We start from the raw sequence: 21,791 nt of genomic DNA, 5'->3' as shown, positions 1-21,791 counted from the left end.
TCCGGCAATTTGCTCTGATGGAACTGCCTTCCTGCTCGGCGGCGAGCGACGCGTGCTGCAGTTCATCGACGTAATTTCCAGCTCGATTAGCGGATGCTTCGATTCCGCGACGCCACCGGATTCCGCCGACGACGGAGCTAACCTGGCTTGATTAAAATCGACGAGCGGTCCGCACGCTTCATTTCTGGGATTTTGAGCCATCCACCATCCATCCTCGGGCTTATTTAGCTGCTCGATCCAGCCATTGTGTTTACAGCGATTCGGCGAGGCAATTTCAGACCGAAATGAAGAATTACGGTTCGGCTCGGTTTGCAAACTTTTGGTTTCCAGCGATTTGTAGATGGGACTATCGATTATCGATAAAATTATTCGTGTAAGCGATATCTTAACCGTACACCGATAATGTTGTTAAGATATCGTAAAGACCAATCGGAGAGCCGAATTGATTACTTATTCTATGAATATGTATGGCATCCCAGCGAGAATTTCTTAGAAAAAGAACAGGTATTTGTTTTGGCGATTTTGGTTATCATATGTAAAATATTTCAAACGAAGTCTCAAGTCGCAGAATCAGCTTGTTCCATTATAAGAATACTTTGAATAACAATTTATAGGATAAACGTCATTGTTTTCTGCAAATTCATTTGACTTGCCAAATGTAGCGCGTTACACAATTTATAATAAAATCTACCAAAAATAAGTAAATAAAAAGATTTTGTATAATCGTCATTATACAAGGTGTACCGAAAATCTTGATACAACAGACTGGATAATGGTTCTACATGCAAAAATAAATCGAAAAGGAGTGTAACATATTTTCTTTTGTAACTTGATTTTCGAGAAAACTGAGTTGGAAGATGCGTCAAGTTTGCATGGCTTGTAGTATGATGAGAAGTAGAATTGGTATGCCATGGCCAGACGCGCGACATTATTCGATACACCTATTAAATATATATTAAACACCTATTCGATAATATTATGTTTTCGATCTGATTATTGTTGAAAACGGTGCCTTAAATGAAAAAACCTTATTCCTTTTATCGACTTATTTTTGCATGTAAAATCACGTCCCGGCCTGTTCTACCACGACTTTCGGTACACCCTGTATACCTTCATCGTCTTAACAATACCTTAACGATAGTATCGATATAGTTCTCGATAATGTTATTAAACAGTTCTCGATAATATTATCAATAGTCATACTTCCACGGCGACGGTCCCGCTAAGTAGATTAGGCGGTTATGGTCAGACCAGTGTTCGAGATACCGTGATCTCTTTGGTAGGCAATCTCCGTTCCCAAAGTATATTCTTTTTCTCATTCTTGTTGCGATCTTCAAGTACAGTCGTGAATGTCCCATCTTGTAAAGTTAGATTGAAAAAAGAAAGGAAACAAAACATTGATCTAAAATGTCGCAGTGCATTTTTCACAGAGAAGTTCGTAATTTTTACAAACATTGTCCGTTTCGTTTCAAATTTTCCGCACGCAATCTCAATACCTGCATCTTTCAGTCGAAAGCAAGACAGCCTAAGTGACGAGCATCCGAACGCTGTGATAATGGAACCAGTTCGGTTGGAATTGAATTCCAAGGCGGGAATTGGTTTTTTCGCGAGGATAACGGGGGAAATAATCACGAAGCCCGACTCCGTGTGCGAACCTCGCGGGGACAAGCTATCGCTACCGGAACAGTGACTAATCTCCGTTAATTATCCCCGGAGCAAATTGCTGCGTTTCGTTTCGACGCGCGTCGTCGCGTCGCACAGTGGCCGATTGCTTCCAAAAATGGAGCAAAAGTCATCATCGCCTGATAACTTGTTTTATTGACAAGTAGCAAAATGAAACATACCTTATTTATTTTCGTAAATGCACGTATCATTCCTGTCAAGCAATAACAGATATTATTTTTTATTACTGAACCCGAGAGGCTTGTTCTTAGAGGATCCGATATTATCCAAAGCATGACATTGTTTATTCTTAGATTTTAATTATATACCATATATAAGAAAGAATTTATTATAATAGATTCCAAATAAGTTAATTACCAATACTTAAATTGTAGGTTGTATCTCGAACTTCATCTGTTACCTGACTCATTCTTCTATTATTATAGTACTTTTTAATCACATTTGCAGTTTTTAAGCAATTAGGAACGTGCTCATTTTGATAGAAGAGCAACACGAATACTTCTTAATTATTTCAATTATTCGGTTATTAGTAAAAATAAACGTATAAAACCTAACAATTATATGTACAAGATAATATTAAATCTAACAGCATACCAATTTTTCACGTAAAAGACAATGTTCTTTATCATTTTAGTTTGCTTTTTTCTAAGAAAATCGACCACCGTGCGTCGTTGCCTCGTTATCGCGTGGCTCCGTGCCGCAGTAATCCGTTTTGTTTCGGCGATGCTCCGCGTGTCAGTGTCCAGCACCATTTTCTCTGTCACTAATTTCACGATCGACTGTCCTCGCTCGATTGTCCGGGTAAACGTCCGCTTCGTGGAACGATTGCGAGCCCTTAGCTCGCGGACGCGCAATTTAAAGTCCGATTAAGGTAATATCGAATCTTCGTGGCGGCCCGTCTGCCTCGCGAATCGAGTTTCGTCGAGTAACTCAATTTTCTGGATCGGAGAATCGAGTGTGCCTTCCCGCCGATAATTGCCAATCAGTCCAGGGACCCATCGGGACCGCTGCGCCTCGATCGATACCGATCGATCGACGTGCTGTACGGAGAACGCGAGCCTCGCGTTTATTATCGTTCGTTTCCGTTGCTTCTAGGGAAATTATCTGGCCATCGATATCCATGCTGGAATGCTTGATTCTCTTTTGCTTCGCGCGTCGCTTCACTTCCGGTTGATGCGTACTTTGATCAACCTCCTGATCATGTCGTTTATGCTCGTGATATTGGAGACATCCTTTTCTGATCGTGTCAGTCACTGCGTCTTTGTGAATCATAGCATTCCAACAAGTCCAACTGCTCTTTGATTCCAGAATACTAAAGCACATTAGTTTTCTATTATTAGTTGCGGATCTTCGTGCAAAATAAAAATGTTCTGCATTGGTTGAAAAACAAATGAGCCGAATGTGATTTTTCTTTCTTTTTTAGATAATTTTAATAAGACAAAAGTAGTGCGCCAACATACTAAGTTCCTTTTAATCATTTCTAAGTTCCTTTTAATCACTGTTTTCAGTTTCACCCATCCATTTTCGCCATAAGTGCATAAAATCCGCATTGAGTAATCTTCAGTCTCAAAGGCATTAAAAATTAAAGCATCTCTAAATTGAACAAATCCACAAAAGATTACATTTATTTATTTATACATACGGGTAAGGAACTCTCTGTCACAAACAGAGAAACATATAATTACATGTATAATTAGTTAGAAATGAAAATAAAACGAAGGAACGAAATAAACGAAAGGGGTTTAATATAACTTCATTACAGAAATTACAGAAAAAATCAAGAGAATCATAGTAATGATATGCATTAGAGCAGAGTCGGTTTACATTGTTGTGTATATATAAATTATAAATCTCGCAAAAGGATCAAACAGTTCTACCAAAGCAAGAAGATAGCTTCAAAATTGCTGTGCCAGTCAAAATGAATTCACGTATCAACTTTCGACGCTAATTTATACGCAAACATTTACACAGCCGTCTACTTGACGTATTTAAAGACGAGCATCCCCAGACACAAAAAGATAAGAAAGGATTATGGAAAAGGTTCAATCGCTTCTACCAACGCAGCAAGGTTGCTACAAAGTTGCACAGGGCAACAGCAGCAGCAGCAGCAATAATCGAAGGAAAGGTTAAGCGTCCTCCCACCAGCAAGCACTCGCTGCCGCAGCTTATCCACTCGAGATCTCTACATTGTTACCACATTGTTACAGAGATTGCGCGGTAATAATGGTGCTTATCTTCCTATAAATCGAATCAAACCGAGATTTCCCCTCGATTCGACTTCGTGGCGGACTGGTGATCGAAGATCTCCGCCGGTTCTCTGTCCCGAACATCTTCCGCGTGGCCTTTCGTCCTTCTTCTCGGTCGAGAAACCTTGTCCCGGCGATTCGTTCCGCGCGGGATCCTCCGCCTTCGCGGTCGACGCTCTTCCTGAAACCGGCGCAGAAAATCGGGCTACGGCCCGATCCGGCCCGCCGAGGGAACCCACGAAATCGCCAGGAGACGTGCAGACTGGCATGCAGAAAAGAGTGACGAAATGAATCGGCGAGAAACGCGCAAAGCCGGCATGCAGCGTGGCGAGCAATGAAGAAAAAACGCATTGAAACTGTGACGGTCTGCATGTGAAAATATTTGGAATGAATCGTAGCTTTTAAAAATACTATTGCTTTTAATAAGTACGTGAATTCTTTTTAAATATTGATTAATCCTTAAGAGGATATTCTAGTGTAAATTACGTTTCTGTTTAACTTCCTGCAGAATTTTTTGCGCAGAAACTGTAACACCTTTAGCAGTCACATTTACAAGTTTTATTCACGCATGTTCCAATAACATTTTTTTGGACTAGAAGAAATATATTAGTCAGACTAATCAAATATTTAAAAAAATCGTCCCATGCTGCTCGTGATTGCAGCTATTTTATTTGTCAGTGTATACTTGAAATCAAGGCTGAAAAAATAGATTTCTGAAATAGTGGATAGACTATAGATATTTTTTTATCTTCTCCTGTAATACAGAATTTGGCTAATATACTTTTCTCTTAAATAGTAGTTACATACGGATAATACATAATTAAATACATTTGAAATGCCATTCCCATATGTAATTACTATTTCAAAAAGGGTTTATTCGCCAAATTCCGGATTACGCGAGAAGATAAAAACATTTCTAGTCTATTTACTATTTCAGAAATGTATTTTTTCCGCATTCCTGCACGAAACTCTCGATCCTGCAAAGTGCTCGTACAATGCCGACGATGCAACTGAGGAAACCGATCAACTCGTCAAGAGATGTGCTAACCGGCGGGCAAAAAATCGGGCTACGGTCCGGCTCGGCCCGCGGAGGAAACCGACCGAACGGAACGCCAAGAAACGTGTAAACCGGAACCGGAGAGCGTCTGCCAGGAGACTTCGGGGCGAAAGTAAAACGGCGAGGACCGCCGCGGGCCGGTTTCCAAGCCGGATAATCCCGATGCCGCGGAAACCCATAATTCCTGTAATAAGGTCATTATCGTGTGACCCGGGACTGGTCGCCGGGACCCGTCGCACGAACACACACCGCCGGCGTCGCCAACATAAATACAGATTTCCATTTATACCTCGCCGGCGCCCCTGCCGCTGCACCGATGCGCCGATACGCCGGTGCACCGGTGCACGTGCACGCGAGCCTAAGTATCGTACGAACTCGCGGCTGATGCCGTGGACAGTGGCGTAACATTGAATCCGGGTCACAAGGCTCCGAAGGGAGGAGGACGCGATCCGAGATGGGAGCTGCTATGGAAAAAGAAAACGGAGCCCATCGGTTTGTCAGTGCGTCGGTGTCGGACACGATTTGATGGCACACTTCCCTGACACCTTGTTTACGTGTTCCCTGAAGTTTTCTTCAGCTGCATATATGGTACCCGACAAATATTACTCGACCGAGGGGAATATTCTGCTCATAGATCTTTCCTTTGTTGAATTGTACTCTGACGCACTGAATGCAGTATAATTAAGAGTCTGCGTGCTCAATGAGCTCGACTAGCAACTATTAACTTATTTAACTATTATCTTATCTTTATGGTCGTTTATCTCTATCGATTCAACGAATCGCAGTTCTTGGCGCCTAACCTAGACCTCTCTTTTTCATTGAGCTGCGAATATCGTAACTAACAAACGTCATTCGCCATTCCAAAATGTTCTGCTTATAGGCTTTGTCTTCGTTGAATTACACTCAGGTACACTGTACGAGTTATAGCTATGGTCCTGCGAGCTCGATCAGCTTGACTAGCAACTATTAACTTATTTAACTATTATCTTATCTTTATGGTCGTTTATCTCTATTGATTCAAACGAAGCGCAGTTACTTGGGTGCCTGCTTGTTCTGCGATTATTCAGTGGAAAGAATTCAAGTTTGCTAGCTAGCGACGTAGTATAAATATTTATGCCCAAAACTTGTTTGTGCTCTTTGCTAACACACCTGCGTCACCCATTTTTGATTCGTGCAGCTATTTCTGGTACAATGCACATACACGGACTATTGTTCTCATTAGTTAATAAGCGAGTATAAAACGTTCCAGAAAGGTTTGAAAAGGTTCAGTAGTTTTGAAGACTTGACGTACTGTATACTTTTATCCAAAACTTGTCAAGTTTGATGTTTGTTTTCAAAAATGAAATCTAAGCAACCACGTTTCGACCCTATTGTAGGTTCTTGTCTCCAGCGGTATCCAGGTAATGGTCTAGTTGAACCAGTTATAGGATGATAGAAATCTCGGATGATCTGCTTGAATGACTAGATGCGGCATACAATGATACCTGATGCTCTGAAGATAAATCCGTTTAGTCCCGAGGACAGTCCCATGTTTCTAAGGGAAACAGACTTGATCCCAATTCCAGTAGATATCTGCTGTTAGTGTAGGTGGACTAACAACTGGATCGATCTTATGCGGGATTACCTATCCCTTTCAATCGCAGAATCGTGTCCGTTGCCGCGTGCAAGAAAGCACGAGGACACCTACTGGCTTTATAAAAAGAGATGATATTTAATCGACATTATGCAACCCTCGTTTTTAACACTGCGCCGACGAAAGCTTGCAGCGGCTATTTATAGAATTGTTCCACCCATGCATCGTACGCACGTATTGACTTATTAAATACGAACTCCCCGTCTGCGGCTCAGTTTCAGCGGGTCAATCCTTTGTACAAGCTGGTCGCTTTGTTGCTTTAACGCGGAACTTTGCTTCCGCTGTGTTAGAATTCACTCGAGCCATAACTTCGCGATAAAACAGTGCATATATGCGCAGGTGTTCAATTCGTGGTAGTTCTAATTTATCCAAATCCCATTCCATCGCCTCAAGAGAATGACAAAGTTACGTATTTTGGCAACTTGTGTGGAACGGAACAATCTTTTCAAGCTGTATTTAATTTTTTGGTAAAATTGACCATTCCCGATTCAACGAGAATTAGCAGGAAATATAAATAGCTGCGCGTAAGCGACGTGATCAAAGACCGAAATGTAACGATCACATGCGTTTCCTCCTCAATATTAATGTGATATTGTTAATTAAGTATTATTAATACTATTATACAATAATTTGAATGAGGAAGCAGATGAAAGTATATGAGAACAAACTGTATATGTTATATCTCCATACCTCAATTTGTACTTTCATTTGCCTCCTCAATTACATTACTGCATAATGATATTAATTATACTTAATTAACAATATCACATTAATACCGAATTACGTTTTGGCGCTGATCGAATCACGTCGTTCCCGTGCTATTATATTTCCGGCTAATTCTCGTTGAACCGGATACGGGTGAAATACGAAACAATGAAAACATTAGACGAATTCAAGAATATTCTTATATTCGTTTAATTAAAATTATATTCGAAGTACGTTTATATTTAACCTGTGTTTCTTATAAATTATTCAACACATTTTCATTTTGCATAAAGATCCACAGTTTACTAATAAATACTAATACCGGAAAAAGTAGCGGCTGATTTGATTGTTACTTAAACGAACATGTCGACTGCCATCCCAGTACCGACAAATGTCACAGAAAAACTTGTTGCAGCAGTTAATTCTGCAATCCTCTAGATTTTAATAGACTTTAGTTTATTTAGTAGATCGTAACGAAAAATTCAGCTTCCAGTGCGATGAAAAAGTTATCATCCATATATGACTGGCATGACAGTCAAAGTATTAATCAAACATTGTTCCATCAACTTCTTTGTGTGAAGATTCTTATTATTATTATTGTCATTATTTATTATAATCCTCGCCTGCAAGGCTCAGGGTGACTTCTGGCTCACATTTATGTGATATATTATATGTTTACGTTTACTTATACAGGTAACTCTCCTATATAATTATTTTAATTTAATTTCTATATAATTACTTAAAATCTAATACTAATACATAAAATACATTAAACAACTGACTCGATTGGACTTAAACTAACGTTTCTACGCATTGTAGGTTCGCCTGGGTTTACCACGATGGTTTATACCTACTTTGTATCATTTCTTTGGATCTGTTCCTGATTCCTTAGTTCGTCGTTAGCTGTCTGTTGCCCTTTTAGCGAAGTGACGGAACCGCGCACAGAATTCCAACGGCTAAACAGCGATTCTCGCGAAGAGGCGCTGCGTGTAGTGTCGCTATAGTTTTGCAAGTCAGCGTCCCCTCCCCGCCCTTGGGACCCGATTGGCGGTAAGGTTACGCCACTGCTCGCCGAACAGGACAGTGTATAAAATGTCTAGACGCACACAGGGCCGCGGGTATAGGTACACGCGCGAAAGCCCAGGCATACCATCGACTGTCCATACCCACCTAAGCAGATTCTGTCCCCAAGGTACGAGCGGCGAGGAGATTCGTAGCGTTCAATTTGCATTCTAAAGTCCTGGCGATGCAGAAAGAAGAGGAGCCCTCGGACACCGGATCTTCTCCTCGCCCGCTGTCCTCCGGTCGCCCCGGGGCCCCCAGGGCCCCTTCCCCACGCCATTTGTCCCTTTATCACTTATACAGGGTGGTCGAACAAGTCGCTGCCAAACTTTCCGCAACAGCGTCCCCGCTTTTCTCTCATCGCCCGCGATTCTCCGGCAATTCGCTGACCTTCGACCTGGCCTATTGTTCTTGTAGCCTAGTTGACTCCTGTCCGATACTTGTCGGGAAAACTTATTAACTTATCAAGCCTTCGCACTCGACGCTATTTGAGCTCTAATTCCAAGACATTTTTCCTGACCTACAATATTTCCGTTTGGTGTTATTATTAATGCAAAATTGAATCCTATTGCATAGCAGTTTGTCAAGTGAGTGGATTAGAATCATAGTGGCATATGTTAAATTTTATATATTGTTTCCTGAACGCATTTAGAGTTGATTCATAGTAACTTTATAATTTATTTGTCCTTTTAACATTTCGACACGTACGAATTATGTTTTAAGACGTAGGTCAAAATTTTCGAAAATGTTAGTACGATTCTAAATTATTCAACTGTAAATGAGTTTGATAATGTAAACATTATTTTGAGAGAACTATAGCAATTTTTAGTGGAGGCTCCTAGTGCAAAAGGTTAATAGGCGTTGAACGCCTCGAACAGTAAGAACAGTCTTTGTCGGAGTACACCTCGGGTGTTTAACTTTGCAAAGTTAACTTGAAGACTTCGCTATCGTCGTAGCTAGTCCCGGCTCTTTGAGGTCGAAGTTTATAATCTGTTCAGAAAACTCTTTGAGGACGAACGTCGATACGTTGACTACGCCAGGGCAATGTTCTTCATTGTTCCCATTCACCGAGGTTATCTGGAATACCGTCAAATTCATGTATTTTAACGATAATCGCAATAATATTACAAAGAATTACGAATAATAAAATTTTAATGCAACGGTTGATTAATGAAAATCATTAAAAGGTACGGTTACTGATATGGTTAAGAAATCGAATTTATGTAAATGTTCACAATTTTCAATAGTTAACTTCCAGTCGACCAGTGTTTTTATGCTATAAAAATCATCAGATTTAGAAGAAATAAATAGGTCGGTATAATATATAACTGCAACACATTTTTTTAAATTCTTGTCGTATTATCGACACCTCGTAATTAATGTGCACAACCTACAAATTTATAGAAATACCGGCTGCGTTCATACCCTATATGTAATACAATTTATTAAATTTTATTTTATTTATCCAGTTGAGTAGCTTATCGGATAGTGAATTTAGTATAAAAATACATTTAAAAACGTATGAGAACAAATTAGAAATATTTGGGACTTATTGGTATCTAGGTCACGATAACTGGTACAAGCAGCTTTTTGATAATTGGGACATGCACGTTATCTTTGGTTTTCATTAATTTAATATTAAAAAGCCTCCAACGTACTGAAAATATTTAGTTGTATAACTAGAGAATTAAATAATGTGAAGTGCAAGGGAAAGTTAATTTTTTACATAAATTTCAGGTGAAAATATACATACAGATATACGAAAAATCGTGCTTAATATGTCGGTAACTGGGACACTTACCCTATGTTTTCATTGGTAGCACACCTGTGTCCCACGTCTCCAATTCGTACAGCTAATTCTGCCGCAATGCAATTTCACAGAACAACGTTCTTATTATCAAAGAAACGAGTGTAGAGCGTCGCAGAAGTGTTTGGAAAAATTCGATAAGTTTGAGGATTAGTCATTTGATATAAAAGTGGGCATCGTCTGGCCGATAATTGCGGCGCATGGAACACGGGACTGTGAACGCGTTAATGTACAGTTTCACGGTACAGGGCCGAGATCTGTTGGAAAAATGGAAAGGAAATCGATTGTTACGCGAGGCGGCTATAATTGGGAGCCATCCCGTCCCGGAGGTGAGCAGAGAGCCTCTTTCCTGCTGACACGCTCCTCCTTTTTCGTATCGTTCCACGATTATCCATCCGTAGAAGGATTTACACCGCGATTGACCGTCATTTTCCGCGCAATTTGTACCCGGCGCGGCGTTCAGACAAGAAACGCCAGTGGATTCGGAGAGCAGACGGGAAACAAGAACCCCGTCTGCTCGATCCCGATTCTCTTCGGGACTCGACGCGGTTGCCGCGGAGGACAGTGGAACAGCCCGCGAACGTAGTTCCTTTCGAGCTGGGCGCGCATCTTCGTAGGCGGATCCTCGGCGTTAAAGGAGTAGCCTCGAATAAAAGATTCTGCGTTCCGTTGTGCGACGATGACGCAACCGTTGTCGCGATCATCGATGCATCCTGATGCCTGCGGCGTCCGATAATTTCCGAACTCGCTTTCATTGTCAGCGAGCGTGCTCGTGAAACGCGAACCGGATGCGCTCGATGTAGTAACTTCATCGCGGTCTTTATCTTCGGGTATTACCGGGTGACGATGTTAGTCGTACAGGACACGTACAGACAAAGTGACACGATTAAATAGCGACGCATAATTCTGCTACTTTTTATTGTAAACGCTTTCCTTATTAAAAATACAAACTCCAGAAAGTCTCGGTACACTTTTCAGACTTTCGAGCAATGAGTCTCGATCAGGGGTTGATAACGGTTATGAAATCGGTTTCGGTTCTTAGGACAGGTCTGGATGACCGAAAAAATCTTATAACTAGACTGCGGATTTTTATGGAAAATAAAAATTATCGGCATCAATTGTAAGAAATAAGAAACTGAATATCAAGTTCATTTTTTCTGTGATCATTTTAATAGATTAAAAATAGATTGACATTTCAGAATTCCTTTAATCTTTATACCATTTTAAAATATCATCGATTTCAGTTGGAACCGATGTACAACAGTTTGAAACAGTTATTTTCGGAGTCTTTTCAATTCCTGATTTCAATATGCATACATCCATAAACCCGGACTCTCTCTCTCTCTCTCTAAAGCTTGAAGCTTCTAGCGTTGATCCACATCATTCATTTTCTTGTAACACGTTTCTGCATAATACAGCGGGTGGTGAACCGGAGACCTGCTCTTTCTGAAAGATATGACGGATCGAAACGTTCGTGACTACGCTGGGAAAGAAAAGCCATACAAGCTCTCTTCTTTACGACTTCCAAGAAGAGATCGGTGAACCTGATTTACAGTCTCTTTAGTCTTAGAGCGTATTCCGTCTAAACGTACGGCATCCGGTAAGATTAGAAAGAAGTTTATATATCCTGTAGACGGATCATTAGCCTTAGATCATCGTGCACCGCGTTTTCAGAATGCGACGTTGTAAGAGGGTTGACTGTACACAACGCTTCCATGGAAACGGAAAGAAAAATTGATGAGAGAAATTGTTCTCCGCGCACTCTGAAAATCCGACCGAGCGTCCATTGTTGTTCGGCCGAAGACTAAGCATCGCCAGGCAGCCGACTTTGTCGAAGCAACCCCCGCGGTAGACAAAGAGACGACCCCGCGTACCCGTGGGTTCTCGAACAAAAGCAAAGAGGATCGGCCGAACAGCGATGTCGTCTACAATTACGAGCCAGAGGGACTCGTCTCGGCCCGGCTCGGTTCGGCTCGGCATCGGCATCGGCCTCTAAGAAACATTTTTCCACGGTTTCGCCCGGGAATACAGGCGCGCCCGTGTACGCACGCGTGTACGTATATAAATTCCGAAAGCGGGCAGCGCGTATGGGGGCGCGTTAAACGGCGAGACCCTTTTGTACGGCCCTGTATGGGAGAATAATGGTCGAACCGTGTCTCAATCGTGCTTTATGGGATGTAATTGCGGTCAGGAAAGGGGCCCCGACGATGTTAAGCTTGGGCCAGCTCGTGTGCGTCGCTTCGCCGAGAAAAAGGGAGAGAGACGGATAGAAAGAGGGAGCGAGAGAGGGAACAAGGCGATGTAGAAGCGTTACGGTTTTAACCTTCGCGAAGAACCACCAAACGAGTTTTTGCGAGCGACGACGCGCGTCGACGAGCGTCGCAGAGAAATTTCTATCGAGTCCAAATTCACTTTGAGAAGCATTTCGCGACTTCGCTCTTGCGAACCGAAGCGTACGGACCGCCGAACGATCAAAGGTCCTCGGCACCATTTACACTCGAAACTCATCGCTTTCACGTTATCGGGACCGTGACCGCTCGCCACTTTTACGGGAACCGTATTCGCTTATCTTGAAATGCGATTCGTTCCTTGAAAATCGATTTTATCCCTTCTTAAGTAGATATCGTGTATTTTCGCGTGCAGATGCCATTTTATTTATTTATTTAATCATTAAATTCGTACGGGAAGTTATCCATTAGATATATTAGAATTAATTAGATTAAATAAAAAATAAGATAACCACAATTCCTTAAGTTAACATGATAAATCTATCGGACTATAATAACGTTGCGAAATTATATCAGGTAAAATCGTAGATTCTGTTTGAAAGAGTGCTGCGGATAATTGATAAAATCGGTGTATGGGTGTACACTGTTCACATGAAAGAAAACGCGATCGAATTTATCATACGTGGTATATTATTGGTCGGCATCTAAAAAAAGGTAAGGGTTAGTAGGTCGTCCTTTCGTAAACTAGCCGGACGGAATTTCGTAAAAGCCATGGGCATATAAAAATGATAGGCTTCGAGTGTAGATCCTTGGTCATCAATCTCCCTAGTCACATCAGTGAAGTCACTTCGTCTTCATGAATAATTCGTTGATGGATTTTTAAGCACTAGTCCAATGATTAAGACATTAACCCCGACCAAAATCAATCAAAAGAATTCCTACAAAATCTTAGTAATTTGATTAATGAAACCGAAACCGAGCACTTCGACTCCGTTGCGTCCTAGACATCTCAGTAAAATTCGGTTCGTTCGAATACGTTACAGCATAAATGAAGTTTGGAAATTAGTCAATAATTGGCCGCGTCGCTCCACGTGTTAATACGTTCTTCCAAAAGCAGACTTTTCTGCAATAATAAAATGTCCAGAAACCGGAGCTAAACAGATACCACTATCCTTTGCAAATGGTTCGAAGCAGCTAATCATCCTGCTGCTTTGATCTGCCACTCATTTTAGCAGGCTAGTAGCAACGAGGGTGAACGACCGCGTGTCAGGGCCCGACGCAAATTGCTAGAGCAAGCTCGCGAATTCGGTCAATTAGGGAGTTCCGCGAACGTCGGGGGGCCGAGAAGCGGAAACGGGCGACCGGAGCGGGGTCGCCGGGGGTCGGGGAAGTTTGGACGAAAACGTCCTCGTAAACGAACCGGTCGCCACCGCGAAACGAGGAAGAGAAAGAAGCTTGTCGACGACGCGCGGGGCCCGTTACGAAACGGCCCACGGCCGTAAACCGAGGATCTCGATGTTCCCCGAGATTACGAAATCCCGGAATTCATAAAACGCGGGGGATCGAGGACGTAACAGCCGCGTTCGACGCGTTGATCCGCGGATTCCTGGGAAGAGCGGGGTCCGGCGGGGTCCGACGGGCCGCGTCGAGATCGTCCAACGACCACTGAGCCTCGGCGAGAGGAGAGGCGAGGGCGAGCAGTGCACAAAGGCGAGTGGAATCACCCGTGGCCGAACCAACATCGGCGTTAAAGAGGAAATACGAGCCATAAACCTTCGATGTATGCGCCGGGCTCGAACAGCGAGAGAAAGAGAGAGAGAGAGACGATCGTCCGGAATACGAAATCAAATTGCCAGGCCGGTCAAAAAAAACAGAGAATAAAAAATGACCGCGTCGAAGGATGTTCAACGGCAGCCGGACACTCGCAACGGAGTCTTGCGACGCGAACGATGAATCGATTCGCCGGCCGAGTCGATAATCTGTCGAGCGTCGCCGGTGGTTCCGGGGAATGCTCGTCGGGATCGAGATTGGATGCGCCGGTGTCCAGCTCCCGACGCCAGGGACACATCGATATCCGTCATAACCGACGAATACGTGAGCGAACGCAAACTATCGTCTCATCGGCCTCGTAGACGTAACACCGTGGACAAATATTTACCACGAAACGACGTTTTCGGGATTTCTTCTTATCTGTCTCGCGGATCGTGGGATTCCTCGCTGGAAATTAAGCTGCGTCGATAAGATTGAGCAGTCTCGTCGGAAACAAACGGTTTCGCTCGTAAATCTTCTCAGCGCGTCGACTATCGCCGTGACTCGTATATCACTCGTGCAATCATTTGCCCAGATTTCAAGATTGATCATCCCGTTAATACACCGAATCTACCATATTTGGACGGATTAATTACTAGCTAGGACTCCCGGCCCAGTAAACGAATCAACGCGATTCCATTTTTACGCTACCGTTATCTTACACGATGATTGGAGCGTCCCTCGTGAACGAAACTGCGGGTGAATTAATCAACTTTTAATTGGGAAGATGTACAGCGAAGCCTGCGGTCCGGTAATCACCGGCCATTATGCAGATCGGACTGTTATTTGACAGACATCCGACACGGTTTATGCTTCGCTGATAACGTCGTGTTTCAGGTGACATACGTTTGAATAACACGAGCGCTGTGTGCTTCGAATCAGCGTGTATACCGATACCGGCTACCGAGCCGGTCGACTGTGTGCGAAATCACTGCCGAATCTAGGAATAAATTTGCAGAGTGTCGTAAAGCGATCGACGTACTGTATGTGTCGCTGGTCTAGGGATGATTTACGCGGGACGCGTGAAACCGCATCGATACCTCGACGATGCACAAATCCTCTTCGTGTAATATAAGCATTTCCAGCATTAATTTCAAAACGTCAGAGTCGAACAGAGATTCATTTTATTCTCTTGATAATTTTGATTAACACTAACTCTACTGATCCGGTCAAAATGACCTGTTTGAAATTTGTTATTTTAAAGTTATTAAAGTTGTATAGACTCTTTACGTAGGAAATAACTGAATCAATATCTTAGTACAAGTACACTTCAAATTGTAGTATCTTGATTCAAGTTTTAAAAAAATGGTGGGAAGATTGAATACATTCAGACTTGTCATTCTTATGAAGCAAGACGCCTTTATCACTTTTAGTACTCGGTAGATTCGGTGTTAAGTTCAGAAAATTACGACAACATCTTTGGATGAGTCTACCGTGTTCAGTGTTTTACGTAAATAAATTTTATCTAAGTCCTTTAGAAAGATGAACAAACATTAAAGTTGATTTTCTCGAAAACGGGAGTTTCGGATAAAAAAATGTTATAGCAAATTCTTGCCTTATTTTTTCACGTAGAATCATCCGGTTGTACTACGAATTCCGGTCCACTCTGTATATACATTACTTGATTACAATCACCGCTTGTGCACCAAAGCTTGACTGCGTGAAAAAGAAATGATTAGCAACTAGTCGGAGTCGATATAAAAATGTAAATTTATGCATAATTAATAACGACCGTGATCAAATCTACAAATTGATCAGCATGTCTTGCAAGAAACAACGCCAATAATCACTGGAATGCAAATTTTATGCATTTATCAGACAAATGTGTGTTTTGAATGGAAAACAGCAATGACGTTACTGACAACTTATTAAAATGATTAAGAAAAGAAATAAATGTACATGCGGTTCTTGCATCTTGCAGTTAATGAAGACAATTTTTCTTTTGCGTAAAGATCCGCAGTCTAATAATCACCCAAGGCGCAGTGATGCGACATTCATCTTTGGCATACAGAACAATAAAATCTCGTTCGAATATGGCCACGAGATAGAATACATGAAAAGATATCTTCAGTTTACAGGGTAGCTATTGTAATGCAGAGGTGACGCGTGTCCATTTACGTGGATCGCAGGGCGAATTACTCGGCCGCGAATGCAAATCGTGGGTCGCACTCGCATCCATTTCCCTAATCCCGGTCTGCGGGTGACGTGTTCATGCATTTATGCATTTTTTCCGCGGCATCAGCAACCTTCTTCGAGCCTCCGCGACGCGTCGGCCGTGATCGGTAGACTTTTCTAACTCGATCGAGTCCGATTCGCCGACCAAATTGGGTGCAGAGGACGAGGGTGCGGGACGAGGGACCGGAGACGAGAAAAAAAGGAAGACGCTGTGTCGAGGGCCGACTTTCACTCCAAAGACGTAGGTTACGATCCTGCGCGCGTCACCGTCGCGTTTCTTGATATTCGGGGGACGAAGAGGAGAGAGAGGAGAGACAAAATTGTGCAATTCCTCCATTGAGTAACCGCCGCGCCGCGAGATAAATTGCCTGAGGTTATTCCGGCCTGGCCAAATTTCGCGGGCCCGATCTTTCGATCTCACTGCTCTCTGGTCAGTGGATCACCGTGGAAAGGAAAGGGGACGTCGAGAATAATAACGTCTTTCTCGGGCTGCTTCTTCGACCGTTCCGCTTCTGCTCGCTTAAGATGGGACACCATTCTGAGGCGTTAAGAAATTGGTAAAGTTTCGACACTTTTTATAGGTAATTACTAGAGTGCGGATTTTTATGCAAAATAAGAATTGTCTTTCTTGATTACAAGATGTAGAAAACTACGTAGACATTTATTTATTTTCTTAATTATTCTAATGGGTATATTATAATATTATAAATATTATAATAATATAAAATAATAAATATTATATTTAATAATATAAAATAATTTAATAATATAAAATAATAAATATTATAATAATATAAATATATTATAATATTTGCAAATTGTGTAAATGTTTTTGCTATTTTGCATTCGATCTATTCATTTTTGTCATAAATAAGTGAAATTCGCAGTCTAGTAATTACTGAGTAAGAGATTTAGTTTTTCTAAGAGAATATAAATGTAAGTTCCAGCTTCGGTTTTCAATTTTTTATACGTAGAAATCATTCAAAATGGCATTATTCGGTATTATTGTTATACAAGTTATTCGTTGTCTCCGAAATCCCTTCTCGTAGAACAAGACTCAGGACATCTGAAAAAAATAAATTGTGTTAATTCATGGACTACGATCTATTATCTAAAATGTAGCGTCCGGGTTTCCGAAAATTTTAATAATCGATAGAAATGGCCGCAGCTTGAAGAACAAACTGTTTTAGTTCCAGAAATCAACTTTAAATATTTATAAAAAATTAAATAATTGACATATTAAAAAGATCGTATGCTACGCTATAACGTACCTCCATAAAATTTGAAAAGCGAATCAGATATAAGAGTTCCGGAATTTCGTGACGGCTTAAAAACTGTAGTTTCGAGCAAAGCGTGAAAGAAGTTTTAAGGTGACTTTTCTCTCTGGTAAAGTAAGATTTTAGAAACTTTACCTTCTGTCGCTAAATGTTGAAATTTCGAAATATCGTTTCGACACAACATTCTACACACTTGAAACTTCAAGAAAATCAAAAAGAAAAGACCGATTCTTTTGAACCGTTAAGGACAGTGTTTCACCTCAATCGACGAAATTCTGTGTTGCCGTCGGTGATTATGCGACTTCTTGAGACTTTACGAAGCAATTACCGCGTCGCTAATTGGAGTAGGAGCGTCGCTTTTGGCAGACCCGGCCAGTTTTGCTCGACCGGTAATTGCGATTACGTACAATTCCAACCGATTTTCTACGGGGACTCGCATTTCCATACGCTTCCTCACTGCCACTCCGAAGCCGCAAAGTTGCAAGAAATTGCTTCTTCCAAGATCGTTTCTTGTCTGTTTTTGAAAAACTGAAATTACGTTAGTTGGAGGGAGTCTTTAGCCATTTTTATTTCATTTTTCTCGCTAGAATTATCCATGTTGTATATTACCATGCCGACATCATGGCTGCCCTATGGTTTTCTACGTTAATAGGGGGAAAATGTTCGATATTGTGTTCGCGAGCAAGGTCTCAAATGATCCAATTTCCTGCCCCTCGATCATTGAATTATTCTCATTAAATGTAACTATCAGACAAATACGTAATTTCTCCCTGTTACGTGCTGAATAACACCAGACAAATTATGGGTATTTCAATTGTATCAATCGTATGATTGATAATATTGCTCAGCTAATCAATTGTCCATTACGAATAACTATCGTCCTCCACGTGAACTTTCATTTATATCCCCTCTCCCTTATTTATCGTGAATGAATTCATTATTATTCGATAAAAATCAAACGTATGTTGCAGTCGATATTTACGAGCTACAGTTATTATTTCTAACTTATATATATTATATATATTATATATAACTATTACAGTTCTACGTACCATCGACATTTTCGACAGAATCACAGCTGAATTTTCGCAGGTTTCGAGTAACAGTTGTTAGGCGTCCGCAAAAATGTCGTCTGCGGTTTCATAGTTTAGAATCCTCTCTTCGGGACAGTGATCTCCATTTTTTTCCAATCAGAAATATTTCCACGGCTCGAACTAATTCTTCATTCGTCCTAGATCATCCGTCATCGAAGAGTTAACGTCGGATTCCATTTTTTTCTCTTTTCGCCGACGGGACGGGTGACAAGCGGAGCTGGAAAGAATGGAAAAACAGCGCGGGCGCACGGCCGATCCGTGCGCCGGGATTTAGGGGAATCCGATTGGTGGATTTAGGGCGATTTATTAGCCTCGACGCACGGTGGCTGCGGTGCCGCGCATATTGATTCGAAGTGCTTCGGTTTACCTCCTAATTAGTCGGAACGTGTCCCGACTCCGGCGTATCCTCCTATAACGCGTTTGCTTTTCAATGAAGCTCGCGCGATCCCGTCCTGCTGAATCTATTCGCGTAGACCGGTGCAAGTGCACTTCCGGCGCGGAAGTTACGTTCCTCGAATTGCGGCCGTGTAACGAGTTTACTGGGACACGGCGATCTTCGCTGAGGAATTAGCCACCGACGACACTCCCGATCTTTGTAAGTGAAGTTCATCGGTGCGTTCAACATTTTTTTAAAGTATCGGATCTCTTTGAAAGTGTGCTATACGAAACAGACGTTCGGAGATCTTCTCGAAGTTTTTGTTCTGGAAAACATTGTTAGGTTACGTTCACTTATCAGTGAAAGATCTGTAAACTCCTTGCACTACGATTTCTTTGATAGCTGCCTTGAATATCACTTCTTCGTTCTTAACCCCTTGCCGTATTTTAACGAGTCTGACACACAGAATGGAGATTAGAGTAGTAACTTGTCAAATGTGATTTACGGTCGATTCTGAACTTTCGTTCCCTCCTCGCCAATGTTTAAGCATTTAAATAAATGTAGGCACTTTCTTTTCTGCCAAGAAATTTTTATGATCAAAAATCATTGAAATTGTAAAGATAATGGTACGCCAATGAGTTAATAATTTCTCTAATGAAACCGGAGGTTTCCAGATTTTGGTAACGGAAGATTTAAATTGTATTTAATTAATTTAAAAGAATCAAATAACATTCGTATTAAGTAGATTATATGTGAAATAACTATAACGAGTACGTGTCTCGTTATAGTTCAAGTGACTATGAAATCATTCGGGAATTAAGAAGGAAATTTGATTTTATTAGCACATATTATCCATTTTTAGCCTTTCCTCCGAAATTCTGATTAATTTCGGAAATTAAAATCTGATTACACCAAAGAAACAATACGATTTACAATGCTGTTCTTCGCCGACTGTTGTTCATCCGCACTACGTTCTACGAACATTAAAACCGAGCAAACGCTTGGAAACCTTCTGCTTTCACAATTCCGGTTATAAAAGCAGAGCCGTTAAGAACACGAGAGTCCTGGTGGCACTTGAAGCTCGTCGCGTCTCGCAAATTGAAATTAAGGTAGTCTACGAGCGGCTCGAAGAAAATCTGAGAAAAGTAACGTGGAGTTTCCGGCGGGAACGACTATATCGCGGCAATTCGAAGAGATTACCTTTTCCATTAAGATCGAAAGGGAGCGGAGGGCAGACGAAACGCGGATCCAGGCGCCTGGCGTCGTTAAATGTCCCCGGCAAGGTCAACATTTGTCTTTCTTCTTCCGCGTTGTTTCCCCTCCTGGCGACGTTCCGCGACGTAAAAAAGGTCTCTCGTTCGTTTCCTTCCGGTAGGATTCCTCCGGCGGATTCTTTCCTCGAGACGGAGGGCAGAAGAAGTCGCTCGTTCCGCTTCCTCACCCCCTCCTGTCTCCTCTCGCTCCTCATGCCTCCTGGATCCCGGATCCCGTGTTTACACGGACCCGACAATCGGCGAAGAGTTCTCGCTAACGAAGACGAAATTTAACGAACGTCCGAGCTTCCTCGTCGTCGTTTCTTCTCTCCGATTCCACCCCCGGCTAACTGGGGGAGGAGGGGGGAGCAGCGTCGTTCTGCTAACGATCGCGAGCCGGAGGAAACCCTCGCGACGAGGGTTGTCTGCGAGTAAGAGAAGGCCTCCGATAATCGCCTCGAACCAGAACGAGGTCGGCCTGACCAATAATCCGCCGTGAAAATGGTACGCGTTCTCGCGTTGGCCTCGCGCCAACCCCTGTCGCTCCTCGCATTCGGCGCTCGTCTTTGAACGTTACCCCAAGGGCCGTTCAATCCTTTCCGATGTCAGCCAACAGCCTCGACCAACAACGAATGCTCGCTGACTGTCGGACCGCGATTTTCCCTGAAACTTCGCAGCCTCGCGGAACGGCCAAAGATAGTACGAACGTGAACTTCGTAACTGTTTGAAAAAAGCGAAAGTGTTTGCGTTGCGTTCGGTCGACGATGCGACGCATACTAATGAAAAAACCCGATTTAAGCGTGTAAAATTCTAGACGCTGCTAATAGTCGACAATTCTGTGTTACATGGGTTATATATATTAAGTCTAAAGAAAACAGCAGAGAAAACGCAGAGGAAACAACGTACTTCAATTTAGAATGCAAGTTTTAATTCACAGCGACAGAAAAGAGAGATTCTTGAAAATTTTTTCTTTCTTTACGAAAGTATAACTTTGAGATTACTGCTTTACAATAAAAGCAGTAATAATACAAATAAAAACAAAAGAATGTTTACATCTCTAAGCATTATAGTTATTACCACAGCTTGTATTTGTTATAATCATTACTAATTATTACTGAAAACTTGCTCGATGCGAACGTACTCATCATCGAACTACCCCCAAAAAATTAAAATCACTGCAACATTTCGCCGCATGCAAAGCTGATAAAAACAAACTATATATTCCATTCTTAATATTTGTACAAAAATTAACGTAAATACAGCTCTCAAGTATTTCCCAAAACAAACTTGAAAATTCAATTCCTTAAAATCTTCTCGAGAAACATTGTTCAAAAATTTTCGAAAAATATTTACTTTCATTTCTTCTATCTTCCTAACGAATACAAA

At 41.8% G+C, this 21,791-nt stretch overlaps 1 protein-coding gene and 1 long non-coding RNA gene across 7 annotated transcripts in view; one reads left to right on the top strand and one right to left on the bottom strand.

Moving 5' to 3' along the window:
* Prosap (SH3 and multiple ankyrin repeat domains prosap) overlaps positions 1-21,791 on the top strand; it is a 310,745-nt gene that overhangs the window by 253,526 nt on the left and 35,428 nt on the right. The window lies entirely within an intron of this gene.
* On the bottom strand, positions 19,969-20,818 carry LOC143259145 (uncharacterized). The gene is made up of 2 exons (XR_013032953.1): positions 20,353-20,818; positions 19,969-20,288 (listed from the first exon to the last, which is right to left on the bottom strand). It is a non-coding gene; the product is annotated as an uncharacterized LOC143259145 (long non-coding RNA).

The sequence above is a fragment of the Megalopta genalis genome, chromosome 3 (assembly GCF_051020955.1).
Source record: "Megalopta genalis isolate 19385.01 chromosome 3, iyMegGena1_principal, whole genome shotgun sequence".
Classification (NCBI taxonomy): Eukaryota; Metazoa; Arthropoda; class Insecta; order Hymenoptera; family Halictidae; genus Megalopta; species Megalopta genalis.
The sequence above is the reverse complement of the archived record's forward strand: the minus strand, read 5'-3'. Positions and strand labels throughout refer to the sequence as shown.